The sequence below is a fragment of the Elephas maximus genome, chromosome 10 (genome assembly GCF_024166365.1).
Source record: "Elephas maximus indicus isolate mEleMax1 chromosome 10, mEleMax1 primary haplotype, whole genome shotgun sequence".
In the NCBI taxonomy this organism is placed as follows: Eukaryota; Metazoa; Chordata; class Mammalia; order Proboscidea; family Elephantidae; genus Elephas; species Elephas maximus.
In genome coordinates, this window is record NC_064828.1 from 10,697,193 (window position 1) to 10,718,220 (window position 21,028).

At 45.9% G+C, this 21,028-nt stretch overlaps 1 protein-coding gene across 1 annotated transcript in view; it reads right to left on the minus strand.

Moving 5' to 3' along the window:
- Positions 1-6,078, minus strand: part of SQOR (sulfide quinone oxidoreductase) — a 60,715-nt gene extending 54,637 nt beyond the window's left edge. Inside the window, exon 1 of the mRNA XM_049897879.1 lies at positions 5,991-6,078. The gene's annotated coding sequence lies outside the window, so the exon portion shown is untranslated. The remainder of the gene's footprint in view (positions 1-5,990) is intronic.
- Between the last annotated feature and the right edge of the window lie 14,950 nt (positions 6,079-21,028).

Consider the following 21,028-nt stretch of genomic DNA (forward strand, 5'->3'; position numbering starts at 1 on the left):
AAAGGCAAAGCAGGCAGAGAAAGGCACATTGAGAAGCCCTGAGAATGGACACAGCATGGCCTGTTTGAGATACGCTCGGTACACAGGATTGTGGAGTGTCCTGGGAGACCCTGCATGGTGCAAACAGTTGTTAAAATAAAAATCACATAAAGCAAAAAAAAACGATTTATAGCCTTGGAAACCAGGGCTTCGAATCAGTTTATTCTGGTTCTAATCCCTGCTGAGAATCTGCATTTCCACCCCAGATATACTGAATCAATATCTACATTTTAACAAGATCCCCCAGATGATTCTTATGAATACATAAGAATTTGTGGCAGCTGTTGTGGGTCGATGCACTGTCCTAGGCGTAAGGATTCTTGTGTGTACATAAGAATCACCTGGAGATCTTGTGAAAATGTAGATTCTGCTTCAGCACATCTAGGGTAGAAATGCAAATCCTCAGCAGGGGTTCAAACCGAAATGAACCAGTTCAAAGCCCTGCTAGAAACCCTATGGGGTAGTTCTACTTGTTCCTATAGGGTCTCTATGAGTCAGAATCAACTCAACGGCAATGGGTTTTTAATGGGATACTTATTTTACAATCAGAGAAGATATTACTATGAGAAGGGATTGACAATTTCACCAAATCAATATAATTTCCAAGCACAAAACAAAAATTTACAGAAGGAAAACTTACATTTTGGAACCAGAAAGGAAAAATAATAAGTCAGTCAACTGGATTATTTCAATGTAAAGTTAAAGGTTTTGACTAAATTTTAGAGAAGGAAAAAAATGTCTTGTTACTCTGCTTGCTTTAGCCAGTGGGAGCTTTACGTCTCAAGTTCTATTGTATAAATAAGCACAACTTAGCTCCTCTTCAATTCCATCTTTCACAGTGAGCCTCTAGTAAGCATATTTCAAGTTTTCTCTTAACGTCTGCGAATGCCTATTTGTGGGGCTCTGGTGGCACAGTAATTAAGAACTTGGCTATTAACCAAAAGGTCACAGCTTGAATCCACCAGCCGCTCCTTGGAAACTCTGTGGGGAGTTCTACCCTGCCCTATAGAGTCGCTATGAGTCGGAATCAACTCCACGGCAGTAGGTTTGGTTTGGTTTTTGTACGCCTGTGTGTACACATCCCCAGACAATGCACTGGAGCAGGAGGCCTGATACGGAATTAGTTCACTCTCAGTCACACGTCAGGGCTCAATTTAGGCCTTGGTTTCCTGGACCTGTTCAACGATTTCAATAAAATTAGTCATAGGCCTCAGGAGCATTGGGATTCCTGCTCAGAGTCTCACTTGAAAGGAGCCCTGAAGGGTGGAGTTTCACCATAATCAGGTGACTGGGCATCCAGTGCGTGAGGTCTTGACACAACAAGAAAAAGACTCTTTAATTAAAGGCTATACATCTGTTATTTGAAAATAGTTGGAGAGACGCTAAACTCAATCCCTTAATGGTTAGGATAGGATGAGGTGTAGGCAGGTAGCAGGTGTGTCAGGTTCCCTAACAGCTCATATCATTACTATGCCCAATGAAATGGCACAGTTATCGCCCTGGTAAAGCCTTGTCTGAAGGAGTTTCAGGAATCAGGAGACCTGAGTCCACATTCCAGGCAGTGCCAGGTAGGGCTAGTCTTTACCCACTCGGGGCCACACTTTCCTCATTGATGGAATTACGGATTGGACTGGGCGGCTTCAAAGTTTCTTTCCATCTCTAAAACCCTGTGATTCCATAAACGAGGGGAAGAGGGAAAAAGAGTTACACAAAAAGGCACTCAAGTGGGGATACTTGTTCCACTAACTCCTCAGATTGACAGGAGCTGTGACTTATTGTGGCAAAGAATAACGAGGGACATAGAACATAAGAATGACAGACCTGGAGCATAATCAGAATGGAAAGCATATCTCCCATTCTCTTCCCCCAAGTCCCACTCCTGGACCATTATCAACCGTGATTGGCTGGGCAACTGTTGTGAGTAGATGCACTATCCTAGACATAACAAAATCATCCCTCCCCCTACAAAAAAAAAAAAAAAAAACCAGGGCTCTGAACATTTCTAACCAGTCCCTCCTCTGCCCAAGTTATACATAAGAATCACCTGGGGATCTTATTAAAATGTAGATTCTGGTTCAGTATATCTGGTGTAAAAATGCAAATTCTCAGCAGGGAACTTGTTAGAAATGTGAATGGGTTCGAACCAGAATGAACTGATTCAAAGCCTTGGTTAAAACACATTATTTTCCTATGGCAACATCATGGGCTACCTTTAGATCAAATAGCCCAGGAAACATAAAAGTATCACAGAGTGAAATACACAGGCCTTCCTTCCAGAAGTCAGGAATTGGTCCCAAGATAAATACACAGGTATGTCTTCTCCATTGACATAGACAGGGCTGGAGCTCCCAGATAGAATAAAAGCTTCCTGAGGGCAGGGCTGGGGTCAAAACTTGGAAACTCATTGTGATTAGAAGGGAGTAGCTCCTCCATGGTGGCGCAATCATTAAGCACTCTGCTGCTACCCGAAAGCCTGGCAGTTCAAACCCACCCATTGGCTCCACCAGAGAAAAGACCTGGCGATCTGCTCCCATAAAGATTAACCAAAAAAAAAAAAAACCAAACCCAGTGCCGTCGAGTCCATTCCTACTCACAGCAACCCTATAGGACACAGTAGAACTGCCCCATAGAGTTTCCAAGGAGCCCCTGATGGATTTGAACTGCTGACCCTTACACCACCAGGGTTTCCGCCTGTAAACATTGCAGCCTAGAAAACCCTGTGGGGCATTTGTACTGTCAAATGGGGTCGCTATGAGTTGGAATTGACTCCATGGCACATAACAACGGCAGTTCCTGATACTTAAGGGAGATCATCGACACCATCACCCACCTTGCATCTATAAAGCACCTACTATGTAGGACACAAGAGATAAACTAGGTCATTAACTGGAGATGCCCAGTTCTTTTTTTCATGTAAATCAGAATCATCGAGGTGAATAAGGCCTCAATGACCTCAGACAGGATCCTAGGGACCATAAAGAATGTCCGTAGAAAGTGTATATAATATTCTTCTGGGTAGTTTGGGGCAGGAGGGAGGAGGACCCTAAAAGCACATTGGAATCATGGCTTAGCATAGAAGTCGTCCAGTTTTTGCCTTTCCCAAAGTTATAGGCATAGATAGCCCCTGAATGTGTTGCTGTCAAGTCAATGCCAACTCATGGTGACCCATGTATTACAGATTAGAACTGCTTCACAGGGTTTTCTTGGCTGTAACCTTTACAAGCAGATGGAGAGTTTTCTTCAGCAGCGCTGCCGAGTGGGTTTGAACCGCCGACCTATAGGTTAGTAGCCGAGAACAAAGCACTGGCACCACCCAGGGACACAGATAGCCCCAATGCGTTCTGAACTTCCTGTTTTTTACAAAGTTCTCTCTCCATTTTGCTGCCCAAAATTAGCACTAAGGGGATGCTTGGCTGGACCTGCTTCTCTTCATCTTTTTGCCAACTACGTTTGCTAGATTATAAAGACTTTTCAGGCTGGAAATTAAGAAGCAACTACATAGTTGACTTCAGGCCTGGTCTGGGTAGCTTTTAGCAACCTACCCTCACTGCTCCTATTTACCAAAGCTGCAGGGTCAGAGAGGAGGCATGTGGGTGGAGGGGGGGCAGGAAAAGCTGCAAAGAGGAAAGATGAACATGCATCCGTGCCCAGAAGTGCCTCGTCACGGGTCTGTCTCCAACCCTGATTGAGACACTTCGCATGTTACAACACATAGGATTAGCACAGGCAAGATGGAGGGAGAAACTGTTACGCAAAGGAATGCTGGTTTCCTACCAACACTCCAGTTCATTTTCCCTGGCAGAATGCCAGACCACTGCACTCACAGGCCTGGGGCCCCTGACTGACATCTCCAGAGCTCCAGCTCCAGATGTCTCTATATATTTGTTCAGCCAGTGAAAAAACAAGCCTAAAAATTAAACACGGTTATTTCTCAAACCATCAGTTATCTCCTCGACAAATTGCGGGTTTTAGATGTAATCATAAGCAACCCTCCCCAATCCACTTATTCATTCAGTACATATTTATTGAGTACCTTCCATGTATTAGGACTGGGGTACAATGGTAATGGCCATGAGCTTGCAGTTCTGTGAGGGAACCAAAAAAAAAAAAAAAAAAACCCATTGCCTCGAGTCAGTTCTGACTCATAGTGACCCTACAGCACAGAGCAGAATTGCCGCATGGGGTTTCCAAGGAGCGGCTGAAGGATTCAAACTAGCTAACAGTGGAGCTCTTAACCACTGCACCCACCAGGGCTCCAGTCAGGGGAACAGGCACTAATAAATGGTACTTATTTCACCCCTGTATGCCAGGTGCAGGGCTAAGTGCCTTCAATACTCTGGAAGACATTATCCTCATTGTACAACGAAGAGGTACAGAGAAGTTCAAAAACCAAGGTTATGCTACTAGTCGATGAAAGTATCAGGTACACAGAGTCTAGAGAAACCCTGAGAGTATGGCCCCCAGACACCCTTTCAACTCAGTAATGAAGTCACTCCTGAGGTTCACCCTTCAGCCAAAGACTGGACAGGCCCATAAAACAAAACGAGACTAAAGGGGCACAGCAGCCCAGGGGTGGGGGACTAGAAGGCAGGAGGGGCAGGAAAGCTGGTAATAGGGAACCCAAGGTTGAAAAGGGAGAGTGTTGACATGTCGTGGGGTTGTTAACCAATGTCATAAAACAATATGTGTACTAACTGTTCAATGAGAAACGAATTTGTTCTGTAAGCCTTCATCTAAGGTACAATAAAAAAAATTTTTTTTTTAAGTGTCAGGTACAGAAGCCTGGTCACCTGACTTCCTGGGCTGTGCCTTTTCCAATCTCAAAGGCTCTTAACCTGGGGCTGGTAAACTTGGGTAGGAAAAAAGCTACGTCTTTATTTTCAATAATCTCTAACAGAAATTTAACATTTTACTCAACAATAAACAGAGGCAACAAGCCACAGCAGTATTAGCGGTGTCTGGGATGGCCTCCTGTAGAAACCACAGACACTTCGTTACACCGCAGGAGTTGTCCCTATCTGAAAGTAGCACTTATGCTCATTACTACTTCAGAAGTATGGCAGATATTAGGTCCACTGCCAGATCTTCTTATTTAATGCATTAGTAAAGAAGCGCATAAATTATTAAATCATAAATTGTTTTACTGTGACAAGTGTTTTGGAATTAGTTTCCTTTATAATACTCTGCTTTTTATTTTTTATCTTTAAAAGCGTTGTTCTGAGAAGGCGTCCTTAGTCGTCACCATACTACCAAACGGGTATAAAAAGAAAAAAACATGGTCGGAGCCCTTCCTCCCCCGCGGGACCACTGGCAAAGGCAGGCTCCGCGCGCTGTGTCCTGAGCAAGGAGCCGGGTTGAGATTTTCATCATTGACAGAGAGAGATGAGGAGGACAGGAAAGGAGCACGATTCCATCAGAGGAGCCTTTCCCCCCTTTCCCAGTTCTGTCCAGCACGACCCCTAAAGGTCCTCCTCCGCCGGTTCCAGCCTCCGCTCACCCCTCCACCGCCCATCTGTCTCTCGGGCACTGTTAGTGGATAAATGTCACCCCTGCGGGCAGGAGGGCCGACGCCAGTCCCAGACTCCCCCGTGGTTGAGCACCCACTCCTGCTGAGAGACACAGCCAACAACTGGAAGCCTCCAGAAATTCCCACACACCAAGACCACTTTGGTTTTTAACCCGCCCCTCGCAGGTTGGCCTCTTGGCCCGGGACTCTCGACATTTGGGGGAGGAAAAGCCCAGCAACCCGGGGTCCAGGGCCAGGGCAGCAAAAACTGCGGGTGTCCGGGGGCGGGAAAGGAAAAGGAAAACGGTCTGGTCTGGAGCGCAGGACGGGGGTCTGCGGAGTCCCAGCAGCGGGGGCAGAGTTGGGCCTTGGGACGGCTTTCTGTCCCCGCCCGGTCCCCCTCCCCTGGCCAAGGGCCGGAGATCGACCCCTAGATGCCTCTTACCCAGGTGCCAGCGGAGCCTCCGGCCACAGCGGTGGCGCAGCGACAGCTATCGCTCCCTGTCCCGGCTGCGCGGCCTCGGCTAGGGCCCCGCCCGCCCGCCCGGTCCCCCCCCCCCGGCCCGCGGAGGCTGGAGGCGGGGAGAGCGCGGCTCGCCCCAGAGGTCCCGGAAGGTCCCGCCGCCGGCCCCGCCCGGCGCCCCAGCCCCGGCCCCATGCACTAGTGCAGACCGCACCCGGGCCCGGAGCGCGCACAGGGGACGGAGCCGGGATCGCCAGTCCAGTCGGCCCGCTGCCCTGCCCGCGGGGCCCGACTTGCCCCTGACCCCCGCGTGCCCTGGAGCGCTGCCCGGCGCCCTCGCGCGTCAGCGGAGGCCACGGAAGCCACCGGACGCTCCGGCCCCCAGGGTGTCAACCGCGTTGCGTAACCCGGCGGGCGAAAGCCGAGGCTGTGCGCTGCCGATAAAAGCTCCGGCAGTTTGCTTTGGGTCCTCCAGCGCTCCCCGTGCTTCCCACCTGGTTCCCACGAGTATCCCGACAGTCACCAATTCCCCCGCTCATTTCACAGATAAGGTAACAGAGAAGCGCAACGACTTCCCTTGAGAAGCGCTGGAGCCGCGCTCAGACCTTGGGCGCAGGCTGGGTGAGCTGGCGTTCAGCCGCCCGCCTCCACAACGTGTTCTGGGCCAACTGTGTGACCAGAATGTTTTATTTGTCTGCTCTTTCTAGATATATTCTAGATACGTGCAAAGTTGAAGTGAGTGGTTCTCCACCCCATCAGATCCAGCGGCCCTTTTTATACTGTATACGGGGTGTCCCAAAAGTATCACTGCACTTTTCAGCTTTAATAATTTCAGAAGCTTAGAAGCTACAAACTTATAAAGATAATCTTTAAAACTGTTTTTTTACACTTATTTGTAAATTTTGAATAATTAGTTCTTTTAAATTTTTTTTAGCTCAAGCACCGTTTTTTATCTTCACTCGGAGGCACTGGTTGCCTCTACAATAAAACCATGACGGCTCCACAGCTACAATTGCGAACTGTAGGCCTCTATCGGCAAACTCAGCGCTACCAGGAGCCCTGCTTCTGGGACGCGATTCTCTGATACGGGGAACAACTCTGGCAAAGCAGCTCTGAACAAAGGAAGCCCAGTCTTAGTTCTTCCAAAAGATCCATTCCTGGAAAGTTCAGTATATTAAAACCATGCAAAATGCTTAGTGTTTATAATTATCTGAGCCTAGAATCTAATTTTTTTTAACTCCCCCCAAAATTGATTTTCATATGCTTGAGTGCTGGGACAGAGTAGGGGACCCCAGAAAGCATGCAGGACTTAAAAAAAAAAAAAAAAAACCCTTGCCATCGAGTCATATTCCAACTCGGTGAATAGTTGTATGGGACCGTCCACACAGCACAGGATGTCAGCAACCCTGGTTTCCACCATCTAAATGCCAACAGACTGTGTTCTAATCGTTTGACAAATAAAAACGCCCCCATGTTTCTAAAATGTCCTGCCCCACCTTCCAGTCCCACCACCTCCCCAGCCCAGCTAAGAGACCCTGGTTTAGATGAGAAGGATACAAGCAGGGTGGTTTGAGATTGGTGGCTGGGGAATCAGACTCAGAGTGAAGGAACGTGTCCTGAGAAGATCCCATATGCTGAGGGCTTCTACCTGTCCTCATTCCATTATCTCACCTAAGACCCCTCCTTCCACTGCAACAAAGAACACTTGAGAGTAGCTAAAGGCATAAAAGGTAGAACAGGGTAGTCACTTGCCCACCAGACAGTGAGAAAGGGGACTGGAATTTTACTCACTCATTCAAGCTTTCACTCTTCTAGCTAATGAATATTCCGAGTCCCTAAGCAAGATGGTACAGTAGTGAAAATACTCCACCCTAGAGCAACAAAGTGTTCTCCTATTTCGACTCATGGCAATCCGCTGTTTTACAGAATAGAACTGTTCCACAGTTTTCTTGGTTTAATCTTTAGGGAAGCAGATCGCCAGGCTTTTCTTCTGTGGCATCATTGGGTGGGTGTGAGCCACCAACCTTTAGGTTAGTAGTCAAGTACAAACCACTTGCACCAACCAGAGACAACAGATAGACAGTAGAATGCTATAGAGCGCAGGTGTGGCTCTGGCCAACTTACTCTCTCCAGTGGGATCTTCTAGGACATAAGAAAAATGCTAGTTCTGAAATCAAGTCTTTCTGGTAAGTTTAGTCCCAAACTCACCTTTGGGCAATTCTTTTTGCCTGGATTTCCTCATCTATAAAATAGAGATAAAATCTATCCTCCTGCCTCAAGTGTATACCCATTGCCATTGAGTCTACTCCAATTCATGGAACTCCCAAATATGGTTTCCAAGGCTATAATCTTTACAGGCATTTTTGCTTTTTAACACTTTAAAGAGATCTTTTGCAGCAGGTTTGCCCAATGCAATAGGTCATTTGATTTCTTGACTGCTGCTTCCATGGACATTCATTGTGGATTCAAGTAAAATGAAATCCTTGACAACTTCAATCTTTTCTCCATTTATCATGATGTTGCTTATTGATCCCGTTGTTAGGATTTTTGTTTTATGTTGAGGTGTAATCCATACTGAAGGCTAGATATAGTCTTTGGTCTTCATCAGTAAGTGCTTCAAGTCCTCTTCACTTTCTGCAAGCAAGGTTACGTCATCTGCATAACGCGAGTTGTTAATGAGTCTTCCTCCAATCCTGATGCCCTGTTCTTCTTCATATAGTCCAGCTTCTCCGATTAACTATGCAGCATACAGATTGAATAGGTATGGTGAAAGGATACAACCCTGATGCACACCTTTCCTGATTTTAAACCACAAAAGTATCCCCCCGTTCTGTTCAAATGACAAGTTCCACATGAGCACAATTTAAGTGTTCTGGAATTCCCATTCTTCCTAATGTTATCCATAATTTGTTATATGATCCACACAGTCAAATGCCTTCCCAGAGTCAATAAAACACAGGTAAACGTCTTTCTGGTATTCTCTGCTTTCAGCCAAGATCCATCTGACATCAGCAGTGATATCCCTGGTTCCACATTCTCTTCTGAATCAGGCTTGAATTTCTGGCAGTTCCCTGTCGATGTACTGCTGCAACCATTTTTGAATTATCTTCAGAAAAATTTTACTTGTGTGTCATATTAAGGATATTGCTCAATAATTTCCACATTCTGTTGGATTACCTTTCTCCAGAATGGGCACAAATGTTAATCTCTTCTAGTCAGTTGACCTGGTCACTGTCTTCCAAATTGCTTGGCATAGACAAGTGAGTGCTATTCTATGCCAGATATGGGACCGATCACTTTAGATGTATTAACTGATTTAATGACAATTAGATAAGTTAATACATATAAAGTGAATGCTGCCATACCTGGCACAGAAGAATTACCTGGTAAACAGATGGTAGGTGCTAGTATTATTTTATTGCTGTTGTTGTTAAGAAATGCTCACTCAGATGTGGTACCAGGTGCTGAGGAGAATGAAGTTAAAACATCCCTCCTTTAAGACAAAGGGAACAGTATGAATATCAGGCCCAGGGCAAGAAAAAGAAGACGGTTTCTCAAAGATGGGAATTACGTGCGCTATGGAAAAGCTGTTTACAGGGTAGGCAGATGGCAAAGCGCCTGTTTAAATATAACACTGAACCTGGGAGTGAAGCAATATCCACAAAAGATGAAGCCAGAAGTGAAGGAGACTCCGGTCTATCCTTCAAAACAAATGAATGCAGGTGGTTGTTCCTTCTGCCTCAGGAATACCACTTTGCAGAAGACGGGCCTGGTGATCTGCTTCCATTAAGGTTACAGCCAAGAAAACCCTATGGTGCAGTTCTGCTCTAACACACGGGTCACCATGAGTTGATACTGATTCAATGGCAAGGTGCTTTTTTTTTTCAAGGAACCACTCAGTTGAACACAACACACTTGTATGGGGTAAAAGACACAGTGCTAAACCCTTAGGACAAAAAGATGAAGAATATACAGTTCCTGCCCTCAATGGGGATATCATTGCTGAGGTCAGATGGATCATGGCTAAAAGCAGAGAATACCAGAAAGATGTTTACCTGTTTTATTGACTATGCAAGGGCATTCGACTGTGTGGGTCATAACAAATTATGGATAACATTGTGAAGAATGGGAATTCCAGGACACTTAATTGTGCTAATGAGAAACCTGTACATAGATCAAGAGGCAGTTGTTCGGACAGAACACGGGAATATTGTACGGTTTAATGTCAGGAAATGTGTGCGTCTGGGTTGTATCCTTTCACTATACCTATTCAATCTGTAAGCTGAGCAAATAATCCAAGAAGCTGGACTATATGAAGAAAAACGGGGCATCAGGATTGGAAGAAGACTCATTAACAACCTGCGTTATGCAGATGACACAACCTTGCTTACTGAAAGTGAAGAGGATTTGAAACACTGGTGAAGATCAAAGACTACAGCCTTCAGTGTGGGTTACACCTCAACATGAAGAAAACAAAAATCCTCGCAACTGGACCAATAAACAACATCATGAAAAACAGAGATAAGATTGAAGTTGTCAAGGATTTCATGCTACTCAGATCCACAGTCAACACCGATGGAAGCAGCAGTTAAGAAATCAAAAGATGCGTTGCACTGGGCAAATCTGCTACTAAAGACCTGTTTAAAGTGTTGAAAAGCAAAGACGTCACCTTGAAGACTAAGGTGCACCTGACTCAAGCCATGGTGTTTTCAATCGCCTCTTATCCGTGAGGAAGCTAGATGATAAATAAGGAAGACAGAAGCAGAATTGACACCTCTGAATTGTGGTGTTGGCGAAGAATACTGAATATACCATGGACTGCCAAAAGAACAAACAAATCTCTCTTGGGAGAAATACAACCAGAATGCTTGTTAGAAGTATGAACTGTGAGACCACCTCTCACATACTTTGGACACGTTAGCAGGAGGGACCAGTCCCTGGAGAAGGACATCACGCTTGGTAAGGTAGAGGGTCAGCAAAAAAGAGGAAGACCCTCAATGAGATGGACTGACACAGTGACTGCAACAATGGGCTCAAGCATAACAATGATTGTGAGGACGGCACCGGACAGGGCAGTGTTTTGTTCTGTTGAACACAGGGTCACTATGAGTCAGAACTGACTCAATGGCACCTAACAACAACAAAAACAATACACCCAAATGAGGAATATACTGCCTACAAAATCCAAAGAGCCCACTAGGCACTGTGCATCCTTTTCAGTTGCGGGAGAAGCCAGATGCAGTAACTTATCCTTGACTTTAGAAGGAATATCTCGACATGTCCCACACCACTGGACGCCTAGAAATTTCACTGAGGTGGAAGGTGCCTGGATGTTTGTGGGAATAATTTTCCACCCTCTAGCATGCAAATGTTTTACCATTAAGTGCACAGTCATTAACATTTCTTCCTTACTAGGTCCAATCAGCATAATGTCTTCAATGTAACAGACCATGCGATGTCTTGTAGAAGGAAAGGTGATCAAGATTCCTGTGGACTAAATTATGACATGGGGCTGGAAAGCTGAGGTAGCGCTGAGGTAGGCAACTGAAGGTGTATTATTGGCCTTATCGGCTGAAGGAAAACTAATTCTGATGGTCTTTGGAAACAGGTATGGAGACACCAGCAATGATATCCCTGGTTCCACGTCCTTTTCTGAATCCAGCCAGAATTTCTGGCAGTTCCCTGTGGATATACTGCTGCAACTGTTTTGAATGATCTTCAGCAAAATTTTACTTGTATGTAATATTAATGATAGTGTTCAATCATTTCTACATTCGGTTGGATCACCTTTCTTTGGAATAGGCATAAATATGGATCTCTTCCAGTCTAGGTGGCTGTCTTCCAAATTTCTTGGCATAGACAAGTGAGCACTTCCACCGCTGCATGTGTTTGTTGAAACATCTCAACTGGTATTCTGTCAATTCCTGGAGCCTTGTTTTTCACCAATGCCTTCAGTGTAGCCTGGACATCTTCCTTCAGTGCTGTAATGGATTGAATTGTGTCCCCCAAAAATGTCTGTCAATTTGCTAGGTCATGATTCCCTTATATGATTGTCTACCATTTTATCTTCTGATGTGATTTCCTTATGTGTTGAAAATCCTAACACTATGATGTAATAAGGTGGATTAATGGCAGTTATACTGATGAGGTTTACAAGATTAGGTAGTGTCTTAAGCCAATCTCTTTTGAGATGTAAAACAGAGAAGCAAGCAGAGAGACATGGGGACCCCATACCACCATGAAAGCAGTGCAGGGAGCAGAGTACATCCTTTGGACCTGAGGTTCCTGTGCTGAGATGCTCCCAGACTATGGAAAGACAGATGACAAGGACCTTCCTCCAGAGCTGACAGAGAGAGAAAGCCTTGCCCTAAAGCTGGCACCCTTAATTTGGACTTCTAGCCTACTAGACTGTGAGCGAATAAACTTCTCTTTGTTAAGGCCATCCACTTGTGGTACTTCAGTTATAGCAGCACTAGATGACTAAGACAAGTACCATCGGTTCATGATCATATGCTACCTCCTGAAATGGTTGAATGTTGACCAGCTCCTTTTGCTTGAGAAATCCCGACCACGTTTATCCCTTTTGGTATTCTACCTTCAGGTCTCTGCACGTGTCATTATAATACTTTGTCTTCTCAAGCCACCCTTTGAAATCTTCTGTTCAGCTCTTTTACTTTATCATTTCTTCCTTTCGCTCTAGCTACCTGACTTTCACGAGCAAGTTTCGGAATCTCCTGTGACATCCATTTTGGTCTTTTCTTTCTTTCCTGCCTTTTTAATGACCTCTTGCTTTCTTCATGTATGATGTCCTTGATGTCATTCCACAACTCGTCTGGTCTTCAGTCATTAGTGTTCAACTCAATACCTTTTTTCACCAACATCAATGGTGACTATATATGTGGGCCTCACCACAGGAATCAAATCAACTATATTTGTGGAAAAGAGACATTGGAAAAGCTCAATAGTAACAGTCAGAACAAGGCCAGGGGCTGACTTTGGAACAGACCATCAATTGCTCATATGCAAGTTCAAGTTAAAACTGAAGAAAATTAGATCACATCGACAAGAGCCAAAGTGTGCTCATTCAAGTAGGTGGGAGTTTTTCTGATGAATGCTTTTACTTGAACATTAAAATATAAAGCTGGAAATCTTTAAAAAAAGAAAACGGGTTACAAAAGAAGTTTAGTCTCTGCATGACCTGCATTGCACCTCTGAAGTCAGATCATTTTACGGGTAAGCAATGCCCAGCTGGAACCCAACTAGAAATTGTTGAGGAGAGTAAACTCAAAGCCATAACGAAGGGTTTGTTATATACATATGTGATGGACAGCAGGATTGAGGGGCTGTGTTGGTCAAGGTACTACAAGGAGCAAGACAGTATTAAACATGCAAGGATTTTATTAGGGAAACTCTAAGAGGAGAAAATGAGGAGGAAGCTGGAGAAGGTTGAGACAGCCATCAGTCTGCAATGCAAGTCTGATCCCTAAAGAAGAAGAGAGGAAAGGAAGGCTGAATGGAAGCTTCTTAGATAGCTATGTCATCTAAGGAAGGTCCAGCAAGGCTGTCAGGGAATCCTCAAGCCAAAGTCTACCATTACAGGAGTCCCCTGTTTCCCAAGCAGAGCTGGCTTCATGACCAAGCAAACTGTGCAGTCACACAGGGCCCCACACTTGATTTAAGGTTCTGCTGCTGCCACCCTGAAATTCTTAGCAATATTTGAAGAGGGGGCCCCATATTTTTATTTTTCACTGGGCTTTGCATATTATGTAGCCAGTCGTGCTCAGAGAAATGGGCCTGCTTTAGTATCCCTGCTGGGCCCAGTTACTGCCTAAAAGCAGCCTGTGGGAAGCACGGCTTCAGCACAAACACAGAGATGGATTTCAGAGTGAAGCAGCTGGAGCTTCTGGTCAAATAAGTTCACCGTAGTCGGAGGTCTGTGAGGCATGTTCATAAGGCCACCACAGTGCAACCTGTGTGCCGCATAGATCTACTTCTCCATACAGGTCCAAGGAGCAGCTCCTCCGGGGATCTTGTGGGGCATTCTTTCCGAAGGGAACTCAAAAGAAGGAGGTTCTTGGATAATTACGCCCCCCGAGATCATTACAGGTTATCTCAGGGCCACAAGTAGTGCTCATCCTCCCCCTTCTCCCTTCTTCACTATTCTATATCCTCCTCACCCTCAGCTATCACTCAGCTGGTCTTGACAATTTACCTGATGGTATGACCCAAACCTTTATTCCTGAGGGGTCTGAACTTTTGACAATCAAATTCTTCTCAGACTGGGGTTGCTGCATAGCTATATTCACAGTTACAATGGGGTAAGGGAGTACAGGAGGGGCCCTAGTGAATCACCTGGGTTCCATACATGCAGTCCCTGCCCCCATTGTGTAAAAGCACTTACTTCCTCTGATGACCACGGTCACTTACTCCCAAGTATTTGCTTCTTGCCTGCTGGTCCCTGGACACAAACAGTCCAAAGTGCCCTGTCAGCAGCCATAACTTATAGTTCAGTAAGACCTCAACAATGTCCCTGGCAAGTGTTTGTTTCCTTTGGGGACCAGGAGCTCTCTCTTAGATGGGGTTCTCTAGGGAAGCAAAACAAGTAAAGCTGATAAATACATATATAGAGAGATTTATATCAAGGAAATGGCTCACACATTTGTGGAGGTTGGAACACCCCAAGTCCATGGATCAAGATAGAGGTGTCTCCTGATTCACACAGCCACAGGGGCTGGCAAACCCAAGATCGGCAGGTCAGAGAACAGGGCTTTTGCTCACAAGCACATATCTTCTGGTGGGTCTTCTTGCCTTATATAATACAGCCCTTCCAATATCCTCATTTCCCTCATGGTCTTCAGTTCTTCCTCTACTGTCAGCCAGTACAGATCAGGCATTTTTACTTGGTTGAGAACAGGCCCTTGTTTTTTTCAGGCTTCTAAGAGCCATTCCAGCAGTGAGTTTTCCCAATTCCCTGGATTCTTGGTAGGGTGTTAAGTTCCATTCCTAGAGAAAATGCACCCAAGTCAATGGATTCTTGCTTATTAAGTCTTATATTCTGGCCCCAGTGATCAAAAACCCTCAAATCCAATCCCAGTCTCCTGCTGAACATGCCAGGCAATTCTTTTAATTATTGAGGTGTTTAGTCTCTTTCCTCCCTAATCAGGGCCAGCACAGCCCTAGTCAGGTTATGCTGGGATTTAACCCTGATAGCAGCCAGGACAGTAGGTGGGAGCAGCTCCTGAACGGGGCACCTGTTGCCTTGTAAGGAAGAGGCATCTGTCACATCTTCCAGCGCAGTGGTAGTGCTAGTTCTTACTAGGGGAGGGTAGGCCGCTCTGCAAGCCCTGATGGTCCAGGGAAGACTACAGAGTTAGCATCGTCAGGGGCATCCATCCAGATGTCCTGTCCCAGGTTTCAGGATCCCAGGTTTTCTCCAAAGGGGCCAACCTTCAAATAAGCCAAAATGGCTAATCATTCAGGCTTCTTCGGAGCTCTGCAGCTCTTAGCAATTAGGCCTTCAGCCTGCTGCTCAACTGCTTCTGTCCTTCTACTGCAGGGGTGTAGGGCAGCTTTCTAAGCTGACCCTTTGGCTCTCACACTTAGCCATTAACTACTTGTTAGTAGCCACCAGTCTCCCATTATCCTTCTGAAGAGTGTCGATACAACTTAGCAGTAATCTGCCAGCTCTGCTGTCTTTGTAGGCATTGTTTCCCCATACAAATGCCTGCATCGCTGCACCTGCCACAGCATTCCATCCACCAGGATATTCTCTCAGGTCATCGCCAGCGAAATCTTTAGCAATTGAGCTGCCATCTTCCCCCAAGGACTCTCTGGTCTCCACCTACCAGTCAGGATGGGGTTCTCTCCACCTACCAGGCAGTGAGTGAGCCAGTCCCAGTCTCCTTCTTAGTGCTGGTTTTCTTGGACAACTTCTGGCCACTACTTGTGTTAGTCCAGATCCTTCAAGGAGCAGATGCCAAGGTGAGATTAAATATGCAGGAGTTTGATCCCGGGAAACACTTGTGAGACAAAGTGGGAGGGGAGCTGGAAAAGTTTGGAAAAGCATCAGCCTGTGACACACATCTGATCCCCGCCCCGGGGTGGAGAACAGGGAAGAAAGGCTGTGTGGAAGCACCCTAGGCTGCCAAGCAGAGTTTCAGCAAAACCAAAAGGGAGTCCTTGCACAAAAGTTGGCCTTTAGAGAAGTCCCATGTCTCTCAGCAACAGAGCCATCTTCTGTCACCACCAGCCATTCTCCCGAGTTCCCTGTAGGAAGTGTCTCTGTGCAAAATGCATATGGGTCTGGAAGCACAGCAGCCAGGGCCCTTGGTCAGCTACGCTCCCTGTAGCTGGAAGTGTGTATCCATCTCTCCTAACTGCCACAGGAGCCCAGGGGAGGACTAAGGTGGGTGCGACACCACCTGCTGGGAATGGCAGTCTGCGTCTTTGTAACAGGTCTGACTTGTAAGGTAGCACAAGCTGCCGCTGTCGATGGCATCCGGCCGGGTGAGTCAGTAGAATGAGAGGGCTCCAGGGCAGACTGCAGAGGGGTATCATGACTAATGTGCACCCCGCCTCCTTTTCTCTCCTTGCCGTTATACTTTCAATCCAGGCAGGAAAGGAGCATTTGCCCTAACTCAGAAGCAATCTCTTCCCTGCTCCCCCTTTCCAAGAGGGTGAATTCAGTGACCTCGAGATTTTTCTTCTAAAGCCCAGGCTGTGAGATGGTTAACGGCCAGAAACACCCCATAGAAAATGAGGGCATTTGCCTCCAAGCTGCCACTGCGTCAAATAGATGGATTGGTGCTATTATTACTTAAAGACTGCCCATCAGCCAACAGTGGAGGAAACTCAACTGCTCAGGGCAACCCAGCGAGAAAACCTGCCTTCTTGTCCTAGCTGTGCTCTTCCCCCAAAGCCATGAAAGTACGAAAAAGAGATGGAGCTGAGGGGTAGGATGCAGACTCAGAAAGGCAGGCCCAGGAAGGCAACACCAAAGACAGCTTTATCAAAGTAGTGGTTCTGGTGAAACGTCTCAGAATGGCCCTGCCTTAACAGGAATGTCCTGGCCATTCTGGGGCTGCTCGTTTCTCCCAGCAGCTCTGCCTTTTTTCTGTCTATTCCAGCATCGTGGTTATCTCGAGAGAAGATCTCACCCAGTTCTAGTCTTACTGCTGCTTGTTTCTATCCCAAAAGGTGTGGGGCTTCAGGGCCTACCTAGAATAAAGGTAGGCTTGTAGGAAAATCAAGAGTTCTGTGCATCCTTCCCACTAGGCTCTCTCCTGATGGGGAGACTCATGCCCCTCCCACCAGTTCTTCTAGTATTATCAGACCGCATTAAAGGGATTAGCAGGTAAAATGGTGTATCCATCTAATTCCCCATCATGGGTGTAGTTTTATCAAGAGATTTAAAGTAAAATTCCTGAGGTCTATTTCTATCTCCCTCCCTGGGGTCTCCAACCCCCCAAAAATTCCTGAGATGTGGTAGCTTCAGCTTTTTCCCAGAATCAAATCCCAGCTCTACCGAGCTGGGTGGTTACTCAGACTCAATGTGTCTCAGCTTCCACAGCCATAAAACGCTACCAGCAATACCCATCTCCTGAAGCTGCTGTCAGAAACGCTAGACAGGGATTTCCTTTTGGCTCTTACAAATCAGCCAGGAGTGCCTAGTGTCCAGACAGCTGATCTCTTCCTTCCTGGTTCATCCATTTCTTTAACTTTTTAGTAAGAAGATAGGCCAGACCTTTCTGTGGGCAATTCCTACCGGAGCTCTTTTGTCTCTAGAACTTCAGAAGTTACAAAGCGTTAAGAGCTGGGACTCTGAAATTTAGGTTTGGGAATAAGCTAGGAGTATACTTGGGGTCGTAGACAGTCAGCAGTGAAATGGATTGACACAGTGGCTGCAACAATGGGCTCAAACATGGCAATGTTTGTGAGGATGGTGCAGGACCAGGCAGTGTTTCCGTCTGTTGTACGTGGGGTCGCTATGAGTTGGCACTGACTCAACGGCACCTAACAACGACATACCCGGGCTTTGAAATCCAGCCAGAGATGAGACTACTGGAAGAAAAGAAATTGGATAAAACAAGGGAAAAACTCAGTGAGCAATGAAAACGGGTGGAGCTGACTGCAGAATTGCATCTGGGTGCTGGTCACGGGCATCTTCTTCCTTGAATCCCTGGATTAGCAGTCTCGGAAATACACAAGCTCTATATAGCATCCTTATAATTAAATCAGATAAAGCATACTAAAACACTTTGAGAAACGTAACATGCTAGAGCTCGGGTGCTAACCAAAAGGGCAGCAGTTTGAATCCACCAGCCGCTTCTCGGAAACCCTGTGGGGCAGTTCCACTCTGTCCTATAGGGTCAATGTGAGTCAGAATCCACTCAGCAACAACGAGAACGCCGAGAGGGACATAAACAACGACGATAATGCTAGAAGCTTGTAGTTACCACATAAGTGTGTTAAGATTATCTCATAAATGGGAGAAGAAGGGAGCAGGGGTGGTATTGTAAAAATATCTGTGGAAATGTGGAAACGAGAATCTTAACCCAGTAGCCAAATCCCCTAGGGATCCAAGAAAAACCCAGCCCCAGGTCTCCTGAGTCCTGTACAGGAAGCTCACTCAAAATCCAGGGCGTCTTGAGGGCCCTGGTCACCTTGTTCCATCTTGGTACCATTAGTTCAGCAGTAGTTCACGTAAGTCTACAGGTCCTCATTTAACACTCAGCTGCCCTCGCTGTCGGCTTCTCCTTCAATTCCTAAAGGGCTGATTCTCTCGGAGTGAGTGTCCTGATGCAAACCCCCAAGACAATAATTAACAAACACTTAACTAGCCCACTGAGATTCGCTATAGTCCCCATCTAGGCAGAGCTCTTCCTGCCAGGCCAGCTCATCACTGCTCGTGAGTGTGAGGGCCAGGTGTCCGTCCCAGGTCCAGTCAGCTGAGGCCCTACCTACCTCGTAAAAACACAGAACTTCCAAGGCCGTCGCCCACAGAAAAATATCTTTAGCCTGGAATATTTTTCTAGGAAGATTCTGAGCGTGACTGATGATGATAGATTAATTGACCATAATTGGAAAAGACAAAAACAAAATCTCAATCCCATCAAACTAGGAGACTCGAAAAGTTAGAAAAACAAAGTTTTAAATCTTATCGGATGTTTCAGATAGAGCACTTTCAAATATCTCACTGTTTAAACAAAAGTTCAGACCATATGGAAAATTCTGATTCATCTAAAAAAAATTTAATTGAAAAGCTTAGGACAAACTTCTTGATCAAACCTATTAAAACGATACTAGAACTTGTAGACCTAGGGGAGCAGAGTACCACAAGATGGCAGCATTAACCCATCTGTTTTTTTACAGGGTTTTTGTTTTTTCCCCCCCTCAAACTGTCCACCTCTTCCCTAAAACCAATTTTGAAGAGACCTGAGTAGCCAACAGTTGATGGAGAAAGACTAAATCTCAACAGTTGTTGCAGCATCTACTTTCCTACACTTAACCACTTACACCATTTTCACAGCCTAGAATCCTTTAAACCCACTGCCGTCGAGTCGATTCTGACTCATAGCGACCCTATATGGCGTAGTGGTTAAGTGCTACAGCTGCTAACCAAAGGGTTGGCAGTTCAAATCTGCCAGGAGCTCCTTGGAAACTCTATGGGGCAGTTCTACTCTGACCTATAGGGTCGCTATGAGTCGGAATCGACTTGACAGCACGGGTTAGGCAGTGAAAATCCCACACGGGGCTTAATTTATCCAAGTCTCAAGCAGAGATATGAAGCAACAGTCTGACTTCGCAGCCCCCAGTCCTAACTACTATGTTACTAAGGCCCTATATGCTTTAAAGTTTAAAATCTTACTAGCAAAGCAGAGGCCAGAACCTTCAAGTCTATATACGCATTTTTGTTTCTTAGTATTCCCTTGCATGAAATATTCAACACACTTTGACTGTTTTTGCCAATGGACTAATAAGTCAAGCCCAGAATAGAGTGAGCTGCACCCACGTATACTTAAGAGTGATTCTCAGCCCCATCCTTAACCGGATTTGAGCACTGCAGGCTTCCTGGAGCACATTTAGGAATATATTTATGGTCTAAACCAGAACGAACACCTATAACCTTGTCTTCATTTATGATGAAGTGACCAATAGGGGGCAAACTTACATTATTTTTGTCCTAAAATAGGTGGATTTCTATTTATTTATTATTCCTTACACGCCTATGTGGCCTCCCTTATTCAGCTGCTTGGAGGGATTGCCTTTCCGCTCCACCTCCGTCTTGGTCTTTTTCTCGAGTACCACTCCCTGCGGTTGTTGTTAGTTGCCACCGAGTCAGCTCCTACTCACGACAACCCCATGTACATCAGGACCAAGTATCGCCCGGCCCTGTGTCACCTTCACATCCATCAGCATTCTCAAGTCCATTTCTGCGGCCGGTGTGTTTTGAGTGCCTTCTCAGAGGGCGCATCTTCCAGCACTACATGGGACAATATTCTGCTCTGCTCCATAGGGTCTTTCTTCCTCGTTTGTCTTAGTATGGAAGCTCCACTAAAACCTATCCACCATGGGTGTCCCTGCTGGTATTTGAAACACTGGTAGCATAGCTTCCAGAATCACAGCCATCATGCAAGCCACCACAGTATGATGAACTGACAGCTGGGTGATGGCACCCGTCTCTTACATCCCCCCAAATGTACCTGGTTTCTCTTTGACTGCCTCTCCTTTACGCTGTTTCTTTGGAAATGTGCTCCACGTGCTTTTTAAATCAGTCATCAGAACTGTCTACCGGGCTACTCCCTTCACTCTCTTGCTGGCTTTGAAAACAAATCTAGTCTCACCCAAATGCTAACCCTGAAGACTACACGGTATCTGGCCTCATACAAGCAAACTGACCTAGAACAATGCGCATACGCTGGCTACAGAACAAGTCTTGAACATTCAGTTAATCTGAACAAACATGGAAAACAGAAACTACACTCATCCAAAAGGAAAATGCAGAAACACAAAGTAATTTT